At 35.1% G+C, this 20,022-nt stretch overlaps 1 long non-coding RNA gene across 4 annotated transcripts in view; it reads left to right on the top strand.

Annotated features, from left to right (window-relative positions):
* LOC138716219 (uncharacterized) overlaps positions 1–19,814 on the top strand; it is a 115,526-nt gene extending 95,712 nt beyond the window's left edge. For all 4 annotated transcript variants that reach the window (XR_011336595.1, XR_011336593.1, XR_011336592.1 and 1 more), the window contains one exon: positions 7,140–19,814. This is a non-coding gene — a long non-coding RNA (uncharacterized lncRNA). The remainder of the gene's footprint in view (positions 1–7,139) is intronic.
* The last annotated feature ends 208 nt before the right edge of the window (positions 19,815–20,022 follow it).

The raw sequence follows: 20,022 nt of genomic DNA, 5'->3' as shown, positions 1-20,022 counted from the left end.
TGAGGTAAACTCAAGTGAATTTATACCGCAAACCTGTTTCACTCCCTCGAAATAGACTTGTAGAAGGGCAATAAAATAATTTCTCTTTCTACAAGTGCTTCTAACATGGTGCCCTAGTTATACTAATATTGTTTTCACATAATGGGTGTTCACATTTGTAAAACAAAATAGTTACACACGAAATATGGTGATTTTTTAAATAAAATGCATAGAAAATTAATTATATTGTGCAACTCGAAAACCTGAAGCGATGGAATATTTTGCTTGTTATTTTTTAATTCAGGAGGTCGAAATTAGTAAGAATTTGTTAGTTTTATGTCTGGCGCAAAATGACTGTTGACCAGTGTAATTTGTAGTAAGTCTAATTCTCTGCTCTATACTATCACTCATTATTGATTTAATATATTATTTTTCTTTATTGTGAGTCGTGAAGTAGTCATAAACATAAAAAATGACGTTTGTGCAGTACAATTTAATTTTAAGACTCTTTCAATCGTATAGATTTTTAGGAGCTTGCGTCCTTAGGAAATAATAAGCAAATAACAATAGAATTTTTCATATAGACAGTCCTCTATTATTGACGCCATTTTCTAGCCTAGGCCAGTTTTTCAATCCCACAGCCAGGAAATCAGTTCTAAGCTGTTGCAAGGCGTTGTAAAGCAAAATGTAGTGTCGCACCGTGCTGTGTCGCATCGCGTCTGATTCTGTGTGCATCCGGCTTAAAGGAAGACTGTTTTGACGTTTACTTATGCCTATTGGTATTGTGGAAATTGTTTTCACCTGAGTGCAGTCCTGTTAGGTGAAATAACAATAAGGAATGATGTGGTAATATAGGTAGAAAATTGATTTTAATCTCATTGTACTGCTGTTTAGTGAAATAACTCTTTTGATACCTTATTGCCTTGTGAAGATAGACATTTTTGTAATGATGTTGAATTCTTGTGCCGCTAGTTAGAGTTGGGCAGACTGCCTCTTATTATCGGTGGTTCTTGGTTGTGCTATCTCCTCAGTCTTGCTCAGTGCACATGTACCTAACATAGCCAAATGACTCATTGATAGAGAGCACGAGATTTTCTTGGTTCTGATATTACCGATACTACTCACTCTCGACATATTGGAAGTCCACACCTGTGGAGTAACGGTCAGCGCGTCTGGCTGCGAAACCAGGTGGCCCGGGTTCGAATCCCGGTCGGGGCAAGTTACCTGGTTGAGGTTTTTTCCGGGGTTTTCCCTCAACCCAATATGAGCAAATGCTGGGTAACTTTCGGTGCTGGACCCCGGACTCATTTCACCGGCGTTATCACCTTCATATCATTCAGACGCTAAATAACCTAGATGTTGATACAGTGTCGTAAAATAACCCAATAAAAAAAAAAAACAGTATTGGAAGACTAGACAGGATTGTAGTAATGATCTCGAGGTGTGCAGTTGTATAGGAAGCATTTTCCGGTTGTTTAAATATATATATTTAATCAGTCACACTGTAATTTCTTGAATTGATAGCTCAATGTCTAAGGAAAGTGTAGAAAAAAATGGAACTGAAAATCTTTTTTGGAAAGTGAGAAAAAAAAAAAATTAACTTTGATGGAGATTGATCTGTTCAGAATATATATTTACACCTTCAAGTTTGGTAAGCCACAAACTTTTTTGTTTTTCACGTTAGATGGAGGGTCAAAGTGAGGGAAATGTTGAGAAAGAATGGAAATTACTTTTGAAATTCACGAATTACAGTGATGAGTGGTGATTAAGCTGGCAGTCAGTTGGCTGTATGATAACAGGCTGACAAGTAAACCTTCACCTGAGGTAAAAAACAATAAAAATGAAACGAATATTATTGGAATCAGTATAATAAAATAGGAATAATCCTGAAATTTCGCAACTCGATTGCAGTTAACAAGTGCGATACACAGCACAGAACACTAGGCTTTAAGCAGTAACAAAACATACCTTCAACTATAGCGATTAATGCTTAAGAAAGAAAACAACAATGCGGTCATGGTGTTACTTAAGGCATCATATTTCCAGAATCTGTGTTTTCAACTGGGAATTTATGTAGCACAAAAGTGATACTAATGAAAAAAATGTTGGAAAAACAAATTGTCAGTACACCACCCGCACTTTAAGCTGATTTTGCACAGGTCGTATATAATCTTTGTACATTTCGGATACAATAAGTTACTGAAGTACTCCGTAGTGTTTTGTAGACGTTTTGCTCTTGGATGCCAATCCAGCTAACACCCAATCATACCGATGCACCTGTTGGAATCAGCATGATAAAATAGAAACTACTGGTAAACAAGTGTCTGTAGTTTCAATACTGTTGTGTTGTTGTTTTATATCAGTTGAATCGTTAAAATATAGGCCTACATCATGTGAAATTTATCGAATCATATGCGTGTACAGCTGTCAAAAAAAAAAAAAAAGTGGCCGCACTCGTGAACAGCGAATATTTTCAAAGTCCACTTCGGGTCGCGGCGATGTTACACGATGCATGTGCTTGTACAAGCAGTTCCCGAACTATGAAAGTGTTCCCTGTCTGCGCCTCGTAGGCCAGTGGTAGAGTGCTTGTTTAGTGGTTCAAAGGTTGTGGGTTCGGGCCTTCTTCAAGTTTTCATTTTATTTTTTAATCGTTCTTTAGCGATGTAAATGCTGTTCAAATTATCATTTATATTCAGTTATCGTTCTTTATGGATATCACGTTATTTATATTTTGTTATCGTTCTTTAGAGATATGAATAAAATTGAAGTCCTCATTTGTATTCTGTTATCGTTTTATAACGATATGAATAACAATTTTTATTATTGTATCTCCAATGGTGGTTAGCCCTATTTTACATATGTATGTTAGGGCTATAGTTTCATACACAAAAAAGGTAAGCATAAAGAGAAATAGAAAAGAAAATTAAATCAGCTTACGCGATGTAAACAAAACATAAACAAACCGTAAATTTGCGATTGCAAAATAAATATCAGGTATCAATTTGAAACATACAAAAAAATTAACAACACACATACGTAACACTTCTATAACACAAATATGCAGCCTTCCGTACCATACATCATAAATTAATACACAATAGTCACACAAACACAATCAAACTATAATTACGACATTGTGACGACATCAAGCATCACATAACTGACTCACATACATAACAAATCAAGCATCCGTTACAACACATACACTTCAACATAGTAACCACACTTTTAAAAGTTACAAATTTGGCTCCAAGAAGAATAAATAGGACACTGTTACTAATTACTATTGTTCTACCATTTCTTAAATACATCTGTAATAAATCTGTGAAATTCCGATATGAATAATATTCACGTTTTTTATATTGTTATCGTACTTTAGCGATATAGATAATATTCAAGTTATCATTTATATTCTGTTTTCCTTCATTAGCATTATAAAATAATATTCAAGTTATTTATATTGTTATTGTTCTTTCGCAATATAAATAATCTGTATTTTATGTAAGTAATTATTATAACACAAATAACTATTCTTCTTTGTAAAATAGGTTATTTTATTTAGATAATTAAATAAGTATTATATAATATCTTATATTAATTAAACAAACTGATATTTATCATTTATATTCTGTTATCGTTCTTTAGTGATACTGTATGAATAATATTCTAGTTATTTATATTGTAATCGTTCTTCAACGATATAGATAACATAAATTTAATATTAGGTTTGGAAAAATCCAATTGCATAATACTGGTATTAGTTTTTCTTTTTGTATTATTACATTATACTATCTTGAACCACAATAAAATGGAAAGGAGTAACGTGGAATTGAACCTGAGACGTTGACATCTAAATTTCGACGTTCGTCCGCTGAGCTACGAGAGCAAAAGTGTGGAAACATTTTCGGAAAAATTTGCCCAATCACACTCTAAGATTTTCTGATGATTCGTAGAAGCTAGTCCAGGATGCGGGGGGCAAAGGCTAATTGAGATTTGCCGATCTCTGATTGGGTCAAACATCCTGATAGAATTAATATTTAAACCTTGCCGTGACTTTCGGTGAAGTCTGGAGGGCCCAATTAGTCAAATCCACTCTCCTCATTTCCATGCTTGGGTCCCCTGGAATTTAATAAGATGCGAAAGAGATAGTGGTGTGCGGAAAGCAACGGGATGTTACCGCATTTAGGCCTATCCTTCCCAAGAAAAACTGCAAACATGAACGAAGGAAGCTTTTAATAGAAGAAGAAGGATATTCTGCGGACCTCTGGAAAAAGAACTAAGGAAGAGACTAGTGAAGTGCTTTGTGTGGAGTGTGGCATTGTATGGGGAAGGAACATGGACATTACGACGAAATGAAGAGAAACGAATTGAAGCATTTGAAATGTGGATGTGGTGAAGAACGGTGCGTGTGAAGTGGACGGACAGAATAAGAAATACAATTGTGTTTGAAAAAGTGAGTGAAGAAAGAATGATGCTGAAACTGATTAGAAAGAGAAAAAGGAATTGGTTGGGTCTCTGGTTGAAAAGAATAATAGAAGACATTAGGATATGTGGATCATATGCGGAGACTAAGAGGAAGGCAGAAAATAGGAAAGATTGGAGATTGCTGGGTTTGCAATGAAAGACCTGCCCATGGACAGAACACTTATGTATGTGGGTATGTTCAGAATGCCTGGAATATCGTGTCTAAGAACAGTCGCTATTAGCAAAGACTAGTTGATTCCATGCCCACTCGACTGCAAGATGATCGAGATAAGAGGAAGATAGACTAAATATTGAATTGTGGCTTTTTGTTTTGTTTTTTGAACGCTTAATTGTTTGAATGTTTTAAGGCCGACGCCAGTAAATTTGTTTTGTTTATGCCACGAAAGATATTTTTATTGAGAATAAAATCTTTTTTCTTTCCATTTGCAGCCATAATATCATAATGATAAAGTCATGGCATAATATATTAATGAACCTGATGTTAAGTACTAAAATAATCGTAAAAGAGAAAGGAGCCATTATGTATAGTTTGTCTCTCTCAAAAACATAACAAAAAAGAACATAAAAAGCACGAGGTTGTAGTCGAACGCAGGACCTCATGGATAAGAGGCCTGAACGCTACCATTACGCTATCGAATCACAGAGAGAATATTTCAATTATAACTGTAGATATCAGGCAACGTGGTCCAACAACATGTAACATCGCCTGTCTCTGAATTATAGCGAAGATACCCAAAGGGTACTTTGTTCCAGGAGAGCGGCCACTTTTTCTTTTGACAGCTGTACATTCGGGGAAAAAAAAAAAAAATACCTCTCCAAAGGTTGCAGCTCATAAGTTGTATTTGGTGGTAGGCCTATGATTTTCACCGTTAGTTTTCCAAGACCATAATGCCCTTGGTCTGTCATTTGCTTAATTGTATTTTCGTCGCAGTGGATACCATATGAGTCCAACAGCAGAAGATTGCATGTTGCAGAGTTAGGAAGGAATATTTTTCGTAAAAATTTTGTCAATATTTTTTTGATTATTTTTCCCGACGAGGTCCATTTTACTACAAGGATGGCAGACTGAAAAATGCATTCCGCAACTCTTGCATTTAAACCTTTTGGTTCTTAAAGAATCAGTAGTAACTTTGGCATAGTTTTCCAGCTTTAGAAACCACCGACATTATAATGTAGGAATTTGTAGTTGGTGGTTTGAATTGCACATCATACACTTCACTAGTTCACTTGATGTTGTAATGTTCTGCCAAGAAGCATTTCCTTATGGAATACATATTCATCTGCATTAAACACATGATCATCATTGTACGTGTTCATAAGTGATGTGTACTCACGTCTGAAAGTTTGGATTGTTTGATTGATTGTTTAAGAGCTGTCCTTTCGTGTACCTGACGCTTTGTTCCATATGATGTTTTTTAAAGCGATGTAACCAGGAAGGACTTTATTTTACAATTTAATTTGATAACTGACGGAGGCAAAATTCCCCAAATGTTCTTGGGTGCACTTATTTCAATTTATTCATAGCATCGTTTTGTTGTTTGACAACTTGCTTCATTTTGTAGAGTTGACTTTCGTGTGTTAGTCATGTGAACTTATGTTTCATACTGCTTCATGACCTGGTTAAGCTTTTTCTTTCTGTTGATTGGTGATCCAATACACTATTATCTTACATTTTTCTTCAAAGTCAATGACTCGGAATGCTTTGGAAAGGGACGGAGCTTATAGAGAACCGGAATTTTGTGAAGTATGTACTTGATTCCTCATGTGGCATAGTATTTTTTTTTCAGTCTCGCATTCTCATACATGAGACTTTTCATCATCATCATCATCATCATCATCATGTTCATTTTCATCAGTGTCCAGGGTATGACTTTCTTCAACTGCTTCCGACCCATAATTCTTTAATAAGTAGTATATATCATCAGTAATTTGAAGTTCCTTCCGAGACATTTCACAGTGTGTCTCCTTATAACCCTCTTCTTTTAGTTTATTCAGAATTTTAACCACTGGTTTCATCTTCTTCAGTTCACTGTACATACCATTACAGAAACTGCAAGGTAGGCTACAACGCGTCCAAAGAAGCATTGTCTTCGCTCTCGCGTCTAGGTTGCAGTGTGTTATATGTGTTTGCAATGTAGCCCAAGTGCTCATGTCAACTTGCATCACGATTGGTCGTGATCTCTGGTGATCGTTGCGTTCGAGTTGTAAAACTTATGTATTTTGCATTAGTTTTAATGCTTCATCGAATGGTAATAAAGGCATTTGTTTTGTTTCTTATCTCACCTGAAGGTTTACTTGTGAGTTGTGGTATTCCTTGTTCCCGAGAGTGCCATTCTCGAGAAAACGATTCTCGGAACTGGCGTTATTGGTCAGCTAGTATTGCATATGAGGACGATTGGAACTAAAGAGGCTGTTTGCCCGGCTGTACTGTGATAAAATGAAATAATTGAGGAAATATTGCATTTTGCATCTTTAGTGAAATGTGGGAAATGCAAGTGTCATGAAGTTTTTGTTGGGACAATTGTGTGGAAACAGGGAATGTCGTGGCAAAAGAGGGATGTCTGTTTAGACTAAGTTAATAGTAAAAGTAATGACGAAATAGAAAAAGGAATTGTAAAGTCAGATGTGGCTTTTGGATAACACTGAGCTGACATTATTGTGAATTTCTCCTCCAGGTGTTTTGTCTGCTGGCCAGGGGATGACCACAGGTTTTCCTGAGACTGATGAACAAGATTGTTAAGAAGTGAAGAATTTGAAGAGGACATCAGAAGGAGTGGATGATTTGAAGAGGACATGAGGAGTGGAGGATTTGAAGAGGATATCAGGAATGAAGGATTTGAAGAGGACATCAGGAGTGAAGGATTTGAAGAGGACATCAGGAGTGAAGGATATGAAGAGGACATGAGAAGGAGTGAAGGATTTGGAGAGGTATGTCATCAGCTTGAATTATAATGCAGAGTACATTAGAACAGATTATATACAGGGTGAACCGTAAGTAATGTAAATAATTGTGGTGAATGATTTCTTGAGTAAAGAGCAAGAAAAAAAAGTCGGATAGCATTTTGCTATATTTTGAATAGTTTTCAAGAGAAACGTGCATTTTAAGGTAGATGAATTATGAGAAGTTGCTACACAGTGCACTAGAACCAGCTTTGAACAAACCCCTCCACTTGAGTTGTTGAAGGTCACTGCCATCGTGGCATATACATTGCATTTAAACTTGTAAGAACAAGTACAGATGATATATTGTAAAATTTTTGTGTTTAAACTGTGTTAGATAATGTAGAATGAACAGTGCTTTTTATCAAACGAAACAAAATCTTGAACAATAAAAAATAAACTCTACAACCTTTTTTTAATGAAATGTTGAGAGAAGAAACTAACTGGATAAGATTAAGAAATATGTCAATGTTGTAGAGATGGCGAACAATAATGTTGCATATTAGATGCTATGAAAACAAAATTTTAAAGCTTGTCGGAAAATATTCAAATACAATGTGCTTATTTGACGTTGAAGTAAGGAACAAAATTGAAATAATAATAATAATAATAATATGAAACAAGCATATAATAAATGAGTTTTATTTGCTTGTTTTTGTTCGACAGTGTTCTAAAAGAAAATTAATAAAGAAATAGCATCACATTTGCAAGATTCAGTAGAATTCCTTGTATTAGGCAAGTGTGGGACAAAGGCAGTGTGGGATAACTGATTTTGCGAGATAATGTGAAAATAGGGTAATGGGTTACATATGTAAAGACATAATGTACTGTACAAACATTTTTGTCCATGTTGAAATGTAGTAATTTTGATATAGATATTTAAAAAGAAAGTTTTGAAATATGTGCAATGTTAATTTTTAATACTGAATACGGTAAAGTACATTCATATGTTTTCTTCACCTCACGACAATTTAAAATAGCGGCCTTCTGATGTAAAGCCAATGTTTCAGTTATGAAGATGAAGTAGCGCTTGATGATTTGAACTTGTTTAACATATCTGTAATGTTTGCTTCGTATTTAGACTTGTCCAACACCCTTTTAAAACGGATGAAGTGGTAAATTTAGATATCTCTGTGCATTGTGCATTGTTTGCAAGGCCCAAGTGACAGTTTTCAGATAGCTTTATGATCTACTTGAGGGATATAATGGGGTTTTGTGTCTATATTTTGATGTGTGAACAATGTAAAGAGTAAATAATATGGGGCATGTGTGATCCACGAAAAGGACTCGCATATTTGTCCGAGTCTTCCTTTTTGCATGAATGACTTTGTGTTTTGGCCTGGGCAAAAGTGCCGTTGTTTTGGTATTGCTGGTTATTTGGGCGCTGGATACAAGGGATTTTACTGTATATAGTTTATCATCGTAGGCTATATGAGAAAAAAAAAAGGAAAGGTTGCTATGACAAATGTGATATATTAAATTTTACAGCATTGGCAAATCTTTTTATAATGTTAACTTTGTGATAGAAGTTGACGGTGATATTTTATGGCACTATATTAAGCACGATTTTCACAAACGATAAAGATGGATGTAGACAGAATTTTATTTTCAAACTGTGTATAAGAAAAGTTAATTTTACATTATAGAAATGTAATTAGGTAGTGATATATATAAAAGAAAAAAATTCGTTTTATTGTACTACGAGTGTTATCTTGAGCAAGTTAGAAATAGTTACCTCCGACTTTAATTTTGGAAGTAGTATTCGGTAAATTGACATGGAAGAAATGAAATTTTCCGAGTCATATTTCAAAGTAATTGTGTTACGTTTCTCGAAAAGGAAAGAGAATGGAGCAAAATTGTATCAAAGTTTTTTTTGTTTTATACAAGTGGAAAAATAATATCTTGAAATTAATGATATTACTTATGGTTTACTCTGTAGATGTAAGAGCACATATAGTCGACAGGACACGTATAGTTGACACCGATTTTTGAAATGAATTTGTGTTTTCTCTAAGGTTGACAGCTATGTCAACTTAATATTACATTTTATAACCAGTTTAAACATGCTTCCCACAGAGTGCATGAATATCGAAATTTTTTTCATCTGTAGCTCTTAGAAGCTATAGTTGACAGGAGCTGTCAACCTTAAATATCCAATGTGTCAGCTTTAGGAGGTGGTATTGAAGAAGAGCAACAATTTTTTAGACAAAAGGATTCAACAATCTTCCCAGCAATCGAAAGATGAAGCACGTCTGATGGAGAGACATGTGATAATAATGGAGCCTGCTTCATAGGTGATTCTCTGGAAGAAAGTAAAAATCGTACAGCTACAATAAAACACAGCAATAGATATGAACGTGAAACAATCACATATACCCATAACACCATAGCTAGTTGAAGTATTAGAAATGCCTTCACTGTTGAAAAAGACTTTATTTTGACCTTGCCCCAAAATAGAAAGAATTCCTGCTGTAATTACGTTAGAATATCTTAATAAAAGGGAGATAATAAGAAGAAAGTAGAGAAAGAGAAGGAAATAAAGTAGTAACGGAAGAAAAAGAGAGAAATGTCAGAATGAGCATGTTAAATGTAGATGCTTATGATGCATGGTAGGGAAAAAGATAGCGGGTGGGGAATATAGGAGAAAATGCTTGTGATGCATGTTAAGAAAAACGTGCTGATGAGGCATATTATTGAAATAAAAGCAGGAATCTGAGATTGAAAAAACATTGTAGGAAAATGGTCCTGGTGAAGCATATTAGGTATACACGCTTTTGATCCACGGTAGGGAAAAAAAGATAGTGGATGAGGAATATAGGAGAAAATGCTTGTGATGCATGTTAAGAAAAACGTGCTGATGAGGCTTATTATTGAAATAAAAGACAGGAATCTAAGATTGATAAAGCATTGTATGGAAATGGTCAAGAATGTTAGGAATACATGCTGAGGATAGAAATGAGGGCGTCTGAGTCACTAGTTCGCAGGTGCTTGAGCCACTTATCCGTTGACGAATGTCGTGGTTAAGGGCCAATGACAGCACTGACATGTGCCTGTCCTTTGGGAAGTGTGTACTTACTATCACAGCTGTGCAGTACTTTGTGACTAGACTTGATGTATGTTGTGGTTAAGTGCCAATGATGTCTGTCTGTCTGTCTGTCTGTTCCCTGGTAGATGCGCCATTGGTGGGAGTGTGAGGTTGATAAAACATGTTAGGGGAAAGAGAAATACATCGAGATTTACTTACCTCTGTATTGTTGAAGTAAAAAATAATGGGTTTGAAAAGTGTTAATGCAAGTAAAACAGAATTTGAAGTAGATGCATATATTTGAATCAAATAATTGGGTACCTGGAGACTCCAGAGCAGAGTATCGGGGGGGGGGGGGGGGGGGCAGATAAGATATGTTTAGAAAAAGCGACTGAATGTCAAGCAGAAATAATTGGATGTTTGTATTTGTATAAAATTAAAGTTGTTGTAAAGTAATAATAATAAAACAATAAAAGCTTAAAAAGTTATAAAAGGTGTTTTATTGCATTCATATCATTTTTTGAGGGTATAAAAATATGTGTCAACTATAGGTGCGTGTCAGATTATTGTAAAATGCATTTTTGAATATAAATATATTAACAAATATGTTGATTAAAGTTGGGATTTGGAGGTGTCAGTTTTTGAAATTGTTTTGTTACAGTAAAGTACAGTTGGAGGATTGAAAAAAAAAAAAAAAAACAGTACATGTTTTCTTAACATGTCGACTACTGGTGCTCTTACCTTGTAGGTTTAATAGGAAAGACAAAGTAGTTACATATTGAGAAAAGTGGATTTTCTATTTGCTATATGCCAGCTGATTGCGGTGAGATTTAACACCATGAGTATCCATCATGGTGTGTGTCTTGACATTTGTATATTTAGGTGACACCATAAGTGTGTATTTACGTTTTATTGCTATAGTACTATTTGTTTGTAATACTCTTTGTAGATTCCTTTCATTACTTGCTATATATACAATGATGTTAATATTTGCTCTTTGTAAACGCCATCTATAGTAGTGTCTACCTCTTTGTATTGTATTGTATCCTACTTTTTTGCATGGCCCTGTTTACTCCATAAGCATGCATCATTTACAACTTGATGTAGAATTTGTAGTTATCACTATTGATTACTTTGTAGGTGCCTTTTATTTTGCCTGTCACTCTTCAATGCATGCTGCTAATATTAGTCCTGATTGCTGTTTATTTCTGCCGTATATTTTATCTTTGTGTTTGTTGCTATATATTTATAGTAGCATTTAATTTTCTATTGCTGTTATGCTTTGTGGTTATTGCAAGTTATCTTGAACCTTACATCCCCAAAGTCTATCTTTCGAACTGCTCGGTACGGCATGTACTCATCAACGTAACGACATGGCAAGGATGCCCCTCCCTTGGGTAACGTGACTCTTTTCAGAAAATGTTGGTTCTTTCACTACACGGTTCTCTACTGTAAAAGAACTTGGTTCAATATAGACATGACACTCGGGTTTTGAGAGAACATGGTTTTGTAGCGAGTAAGTATTTAAATATGATTGTTTGTACATTCCTCCTCTCTCATCTGGGCTGGGGAGTGGCAATGACAGAGTTATTACAGCTATTTTGATACATTATCTAGGCCTACATGACTTACACCTACAGCTGATATGTATTCTTATAACAATATTTTACAGGCTTATTATTTGAATTTACATTGATTTACAATTATAGACAATCAATATCCCTATCATTGCTGCCATCATTGTTTGGTCCAAAATTAATTATTATTTCGTCAATGGTATCATCCATTTGGAATTATCTTCTTAATTGTAGGTACTATTTTCTGAACAAGATAGAATTCTTTGATTGTATCCCGAATGACATGTTGAACAAGTCGTCCACTTGAACTTTACACAAGTCCTAATTGTGGAATGAAATAATATGTTTTGCAGACTATAACAAAATAATAACTTACAACAATAATTCATTATATTACTCACAGTACACACACACTATTGTACATAACTTTTATAGCAATAATTTCTAAACATTACATACCTATTCTTTCCTGGAGTAGTGTGAGGTTCATTCCATTGTAATTCAATATTAATCTTAATTCTCTTGATGGAACTGATACTTTTGCCAGAGTATTTAGCTGCTCATATTCCTTATCAAGAGGTTCGAGCAAACATTTATTTTGCTTAATTTTTCCTCCTCGCAACACTTAATTATATTTGCGATAATTTCTCTTTCTCCGCTGTGGATAACAGTGTTACTTTTTATCCGTGGTTGCTGCTCTATGTTAACACTACTGGTACGCAGTGAAAGAAATAGCTCTATGTTTTTGACAAGATATTGTAAATTTTATTAGTTACAACAGTGTAATTTATTCGTCACAACAATAATTCCTTTCTACAATTCACCTTAAACGCTCTCGTCAACAATTGGATCTTCACTCAACACAGTATTCGTTATAGCACTCCACCGACGACAATGACAATTTACTTGGACTATTACGCACAACAATGAACTGTTAATCTTAACTAATATTTACAAAGCACTATTTACAAATCAGAACTACCAGTTCTCAGTTCACAGTTCTTCTATCTCAGTCACTCGAGTTGACAGTATCTCGAACCACAGACCTTCAGCGACAGTTCACTGTACTCGAACTCGGGTCCCTCCAACTGCGGTCCACTGCACTCGAACTCAGGCCTTAGGATGCTGATACACTCGAGTCGAACTCCGGTACACAAGACTGGCTTGCTTGCTCTGGCTTTCTAATCAACTGAAAACTGCTGTCGTTCCTTCGCGTCCGTAATTTATAACCACAGCGACGTAGCCTCGAAGGTTCCACGCGTCTCTAGAGATGGCACTCCAGAAAAAGCCAGAGCCCTCTCCTCTCTACCAGCACCAGATGCGCATGCACTCTCGCTCCACTCTCTCGCCGCGTTGGCCCTTTCCCCTCTTCACTGCACGCCATTCCTCCGTGCTCCGCGCGATCTGCTTTCTTGCGGGACGCTGGTCGTGAGTTCGAATCTCATGTTGCTGTCACAATATTATGATGTGGAGCATGTGCAAACAACTGAGTTGGCTCCACCCATGTTATGCGCTTCCTTCCCTGTGCCCTTCTGTTCCCGCTCAGAAAGTTGAAGATAACTTGCAATAACAGTAAGTACATTGGCTCGCCTTGTTGTTTTGTATCATATACATCTTTTTGGTCAATTAACTCTTGACTCTCTCCTGGTAGTGATCTTCCTTGTATCTGTGTTACTTATTTGATGTTTTGTGCCTGTGTCTCTCTCTCTCTCTCTCTCTCTCTCTCTCTCTCTGTCTTGTGTGTTGACTATTCTCAGTTTGTCCCATTCTGGCCGTTGGTATGATTATGTCTTAATGGACTGAAATATTTTTTTGGTGAAAATGAATGTAGAGCTGATTCTGAAAGTAGAGTCAAACTTGGTGACTTAATCTGTAGACTGGTTGGAGCATAATAGTATGTCAGAGGTTTTTCTTCTTTGTAAAAAATATTGGAAATTGAAATTGCTGCTATTTTTAATATAGCAACTGTGCGAATATTGTTAATTGTTGATGTTTGTAATATTTTTTATGCTTGATAATGAGTAGGAAACTTGTATCATAGCTGGTTTCGAAGAGATTTTTTCATGAATGTATATCAGCTGGCATAGTGTAGTGGAAAATGAAATGGTTTGTGAAACACATGAAATGAATTGTATTGTGTACAGGAGTTTGATGCAATCGAGTGCTTATGCAGAGGCAGTGAATTTTGTTTAATGTGTAATCTTGGTGTGTCTTTGTGATTGTAAATGATTATTAGCAGTGTGATTTATTGGCATTAATGAAGGATATGTGGGAAATGTGTTTGTGAAAGATGGAAAATTGAGTGAAAGATATACTGGAATTTTTGCTTAATTGATAATTACGATATTTTGAACGAAGTTGGGGTTTTGTAGAGAATTAAAGTGAAGTGCACATTTCTACATATTTCATTGTTGAGCATAACATATTACAGTGTGATGTTTAAGTTGCTCCACAGTAGTGGAATAGGTGAGAACCCACTAGATGTGGGGAATGTAGTGGTAACCTTGGTTATATGTAGGCGTGTTAGCATTCAATGGTGGAGTGAATATAGAGGAAACTGTAAAGAGAGAGAAAAGCAAATATGGTATCAATAAATAATGAGAAGACCCATTAAAATAAGATGCTGAAAATGTTGTACGTTCTGCTGAAGCCATACATCGACCAATTTTATTTTATTACGAAAGACATTAATTAAAATTTCTTTTGTATAATTTGTTAGTGTCAATTTTAGGTGAATTGTTTTAGGGTTGTATTGATATACTGTCAACTTTGCAACACACGAAAAGAAATAATTGGGTGGAGTTAAATGAGGGGATTTTGGAGATCATAGTTGTTGAAAAATTATCGTCTCTGCGAAAGTGTCTTAAGAAATGTATTGAGGCATGAGATGTGTGAGCCGTAGCATTAACCTGTTGAAAAAAAACCATTTAGCAGCTGTTGTTTCTTTAACTGTCGAATAAAAGGGAACAATATTGGAACAGTAAACTTGAGAATTGATGGTGTCATTAAAAAAAGGTTGGTCGAATAATTATTGATGGGGATATGGCACACCAACACACCTATTTTCTCTGGATGCAGTTTGGTTTTTTTGGAGCATGCGGATTTTCAGGTGACGAAATTGTGGTATTTTGGGAATTAATGTAACCTGACAGGTGAAACCAGGCTTCATTGGTAAAAAATGTCCTTTCCAACACTTGAACATCATGTTGCCGAATCATTCTGCGGAACCGTTTGCAATAATGAATACGTTTGTCGTGGTCGACAGGTTTTAATTCTTGCACCATCGTGGCTCTGTAAGGATAGAAATGAAGTTGTTGTTTCCTCAATGATTTTGTTGGAGTGAAAAGCTTCTTATCAGAGATATGCCTATATAAAAGCTTATTATCTGTTAACACAGGGGGCCTGCCACTCCTCGCAGCACCTTGTACAGAACCGGTCACACAAAACTTATTTAAGAAATTGTAGATAGGATCCCGATACGGTAATTTAGAGTTTGGAAACTGCTTTAAAAATTGTTGTTGAACTTTTGCTGTGTATTGCCTGCTTTCTTACACTCTGGAAGACAGTGTACACACACGGTTATCTGCAATCCTTGTCACAATGGGGATGTTGAGACTGTATAAACTTCCTTGATGTTGGGTACTTGACCGGTATTCTACCTGCAGTACTGTGGAGGGACTAAACGATGACACTGTATGTGTGGTGTGTGACAATGATGTATGCATAATTTTGGGGAGTAATGCAATTTGTCTTTCCTGCTGATGTAGGAGGCAATGTAGTCTCCTCGTTTGTGTTAAATCAGATTGAATTATGAGTTTATTTACTTAATGATGGGAAGAATGATTATTTGTGTTGTAGGAAATATTGACTGAAATGAAAGTATTTTCATGTGTTAAGTGATCATAAAATGATTATAAAGAAATGACACTGCTAATGATTATTTTACATATTGTTGTATTACACTGTATTTGAGTTGATACTTTACTGTATATACTCACATTATGGATGCATTACATTTTGAGTTGCTACATGTGGTATTATTGGATGCACTAGTCGTGTGAAAATGGTGAAAGCAAAAATTTGATGAGTTAGGATACGTGAGTTTGGAAAGTTTTATTATTTATCTATTTATTAAATTTTTTTTTTTTTTTTTTTTTTTTACTGTTGTGAGGAATAATTACATAAATTGACAAAGATTGAATAAGAGTATATTGTAATACTTGTATGTAAATATTCTTGAAAATTGAAAATGGCTTACCAATTGTGTTATTGTGTTAAGTGTAATTATACTTGTAATGAAAAGGAAGGAAAAAAACAGTTGGTGTAAGTGTAAATATACAAGTTGAATGGCAGATTGTGAAGTGAAATGAGTTACAGTTGGAGAAGTTGCAGAACATTACTGGAATGTGTGATGTGGAAATGAGCTGTGATTATTGAGTGGGATATCTTTTTTGAAAAGTGCGTCTATAATGTGAGTAAATGTGATAATTTGTTATTGTGTTAAGCTAGATACACACACAACAATGAATTGTAACAGTTAGATACCTACAATTATATGTAATGTGCGCTTACTGCCTGTATGGCATATGTATTTTTGTTGGCCATTTGTCATGATTGACATTGTTGGAGATAGGAGTTTTAGGTATAGTTGGTTGTACGTCTTGTTGGGTTGTCGTGTTCATTCTAGAAATGTAGTAGAGTGCCACAACATGGGTTGTTAGGTATTGTTCTCTGCTGCTGCTGCCGCTGCTTTTTGTGATTAATTCGTTGTTGTGAGTAGGTTTCTGTCGTGATTGGAGTGCAAATCTTGTGTTTGGTGCCCCCCCCCCTCCTTTTTTTGGGGGGGGGGGATGAATTTGTTTTCTTCAATAGTTTTCTGTTGGCTTTTGCCGAGTTTCCTTTTTCAGTGAATGTGTTATCTGTTGTGATTGGGATGTATATATTGCGTCTTTCTTTCCCAACTTTTTGAGATTAATTTGTTTTATTCAGTTTTGTGTTGGCCTTTGTAGAGTGAAGGTGTATGTCTAGTGTATTTGTGTCTGTACTTTGTTAGATGAATTGGTCTTAGTCAGTTTTGTCGGTGGGTTTATATTTTTGAATTGACATTGTTTGAGTTGTGATGAGGATGTATATCTAGTATGTTTGTTAGATGAATTGGTCTTAGTCAGTTTTGTTGGTGGGTTCATATTTTTGAATTGACATTGTTAGAGTTGTGATGAGGATTTATATCTAGTGTATTTGTGTCTGTACTTTGTTAGATGAATTGGTCTTAGTGAGTTTTGCTGGTGGGTTTATATTTCTGAATTGACATTGTTAGAGTTGTGATGAGGATTTATATCTAGTGTATTTGTGTCTGTACTTTGTTAGATGAATTGGTCTTAGTCAGTTTTGTCGGTGGGTTTATATTTTTGAATTGACATTGTTTGAGTTGTGATGAGGATTTATACCTAGTGTGTGTTTGTTAGATGAATTGGTCTTAGTCATTTTTGTTGGGGGGTTTATATTTTTGAATTGACATCATTTGAGTTGTGATGAGGATTTATATCTAGTGTGTTTGTTAGATGAATTGGTCTTAGTCATTTTTGTGGGGGGGGGGGGTTTATATTTTTGAATTGACATCATTTGAGTTGTGATGAGGATGTATATCTAGTGTGTTTGTTAGATGAATTGGTCTTAGTCAGTGTTGTCGGGGGGGGGGGGGGAGTTATATTTTTAAATTGACGTCGTTTGAGTTGTGATGAAGGTCTATATCTAGAGTGAGGACTCAACATCGTATTACCCCTATTATAAAGAAAGAAAATGAATGGCAATTCTTTATAGTAGTCCGCCACTTGTTTTTTCTTGTCCTTTACATCATCTGTGGAGAAGAGATTGTGTTCCATCTGAAAATTGTTAGTTTCGGAAAGTGAGTGCGCAACTCTGCCCTGTTTGATTTCTTGCATGGACTCAACAACTTGCAGTAACACGTTGCTCAATGGTGTAATTAGATGTATCAGCCGTCGTTAAGTTTGTATCATCTGAAACAGAAAGAAAGTAACTTAAATTTACATTTGGGGTAATGGGACTATGTGGCCTCACTGTAGTGTATTTATGTTGGATTAATTCGTTTTAGTCGGTTTTCTGTTTGTTTTTGTTGATGAGTTTATATTTTTTGAATCAATGTTGTGTCAGTTGTAATCAGAATATTTGAGTGCCAGCATGGTTAGATTAATTAGTTTTCCTCAGTTGTCTGTCGGCTTTCTTTGGATGGGTTGATATTTTAGAATGAAATGTTTTTTCAGATGTGGTGAGGGTGAATAGATTAGTGTATTTCTGCTCCTACATTTGAAAATGAATTCGTTGTACTCAGTCTTCTGTTTGCCATGGGTTTATACCTTTGAATCGATGTTGTTTCTGTTGTGGTGAGGATATATTTCTGAATGAACGTTTTTAGTGTTGTGATTGGGATGTATATCTTGTGTATTTCTGACTCTTATTATTTTTTTTTGTTTTTTAGATTACTTTGTTTTATTTAGCTTTCTGTTGGCTTTTGTGGAGAGGTAATATTTGTGTGTTCGTGTTGTTACATTTTGAGATAAATTCGTTTTACCCAGTTTTTTGTTTGCCATGGGTTTATATTTTACAGTTGGTGATGTTTGTATTGTGTATTTGTGGGTCTACTTTTTGAGATTAATTCGTTTTCGTGAGTTTTCTCCTTTTGTTAATATTTTTGAATCGACATCATGTCTGTTGTGATGAGGGTGTGTTTCTAGAGTACTTATGACTCTATTTTATTAGATTAATTAGTTTTGTATTGACTTTTTTGGATGGGTTTATATTTTTGAATTAATGTCTTTGGTGTTGTCAGGGTGTTAGATGAATTCGTTTTAATCAGTTTTGTCTTTGCTTTTGTCATTGAGTTAATATTTTTGAATCATTGTCGTTAGTCCTTTTTGGGATTAATTTGGTTTATTGAAATTTCCGTTGGCTTTCCTTAATGAGTTTATATTTTTAGTTGAGCATCTTTTGTGTTGATGAGAATTTGTTTTATTGAGTTTTCTTTTTGCTTTTGTCCAGGGGTTTGTATTTCCGAATGAGCGTCTTTCGTGTTGTGATCGGGTTATATATCTGTTTGTAGTTTTTAACATTATTTCGTTTAACTTTTTTTTTTTTTCCGATTGGTTCGTATTTCTGTCCTTACTTTGTTAGATAAATTGGTTTTAGTTGGTCTTCTCATTGTTTTTCTCGATGGGTTTATGTTTTTCAATTGATGTCGTTGATTTGTGTTCTGCCCCTACTTTGTGCGATTTTGGTTTTACTCAGTTTACAGTTCGTTTTTGTTTTTACATATATATTTTTGCAATGAATGTCGTTTTAGTTATGATTGGGGTGTATGTCTCGTGTTCTTTCTTTTTTTTGGGGGGGGGGGGGATTTGTAGATGAGTTATTTTTCGATCAATGTTTGCTGTTGTCAGGGGTGTATTAATGTCCCTACTTTGTTAGATTAATAGGTTTTGCTCAGTTTTCTGTGAGTTAATATTTTTTAATTAATGTCTTTTCTGTTGTGATTGGGATGGATATTTTGAATATTTGTGACTACTTTGTGAGATTAATTCGTTTTACTCAGTTTTCTCTTTGGTTTTGTTGTTGTTGTTGTTGGGTGTTTTTGTAGTGCGTTTATGGTGCTATGTTTTGAGATGAGTTGGTTTTGCTTTTGTCCACGGGCTTGTATTTCTGAATCAACGTCTTTTCTTTTGTGATCGGGGTATATATCTAGTCTATTTCTTGCTCTACTTTGTGACAATTTGTTTTACTGAGTTTACTGTTTGTTTTCGTTGATGGGTTGATATTTTTTTAGTCAAAGTCTTGTCTGTTGTGTGTATATATTGTGTATTTATGCCCCTACTTTGTGAGATTAATTTGTTTTAGTCGGGTTTTTTTTGTTGGCTTTTGTCGATGAGGTTATATTTTTCAGTCATTGTCTTTCAGTGTATTTTGGGCACTTGTTTTTAAGATTAATTTGTTGTACTCAGTTTT

Source organism: Periplaneta americana, chromosome 16, assembly GCF_040183065.1.
Source record: "Periplaneta americana isolate PAMFEO1 chromosome 16, P.americana_PAMFEO1_priV1, whole genome shotgun sequence".
Classification (NCBI taxonomy): domain Eukaryota; kingdom Metazoa; phylum Arthropoda; class Insecta; order Blattodea; family Blattidae; genus Periplaneta; species Periplaneta americana.
This window is presented reverse-complemented; position numbering and strand designations above follow the sequence as displayed.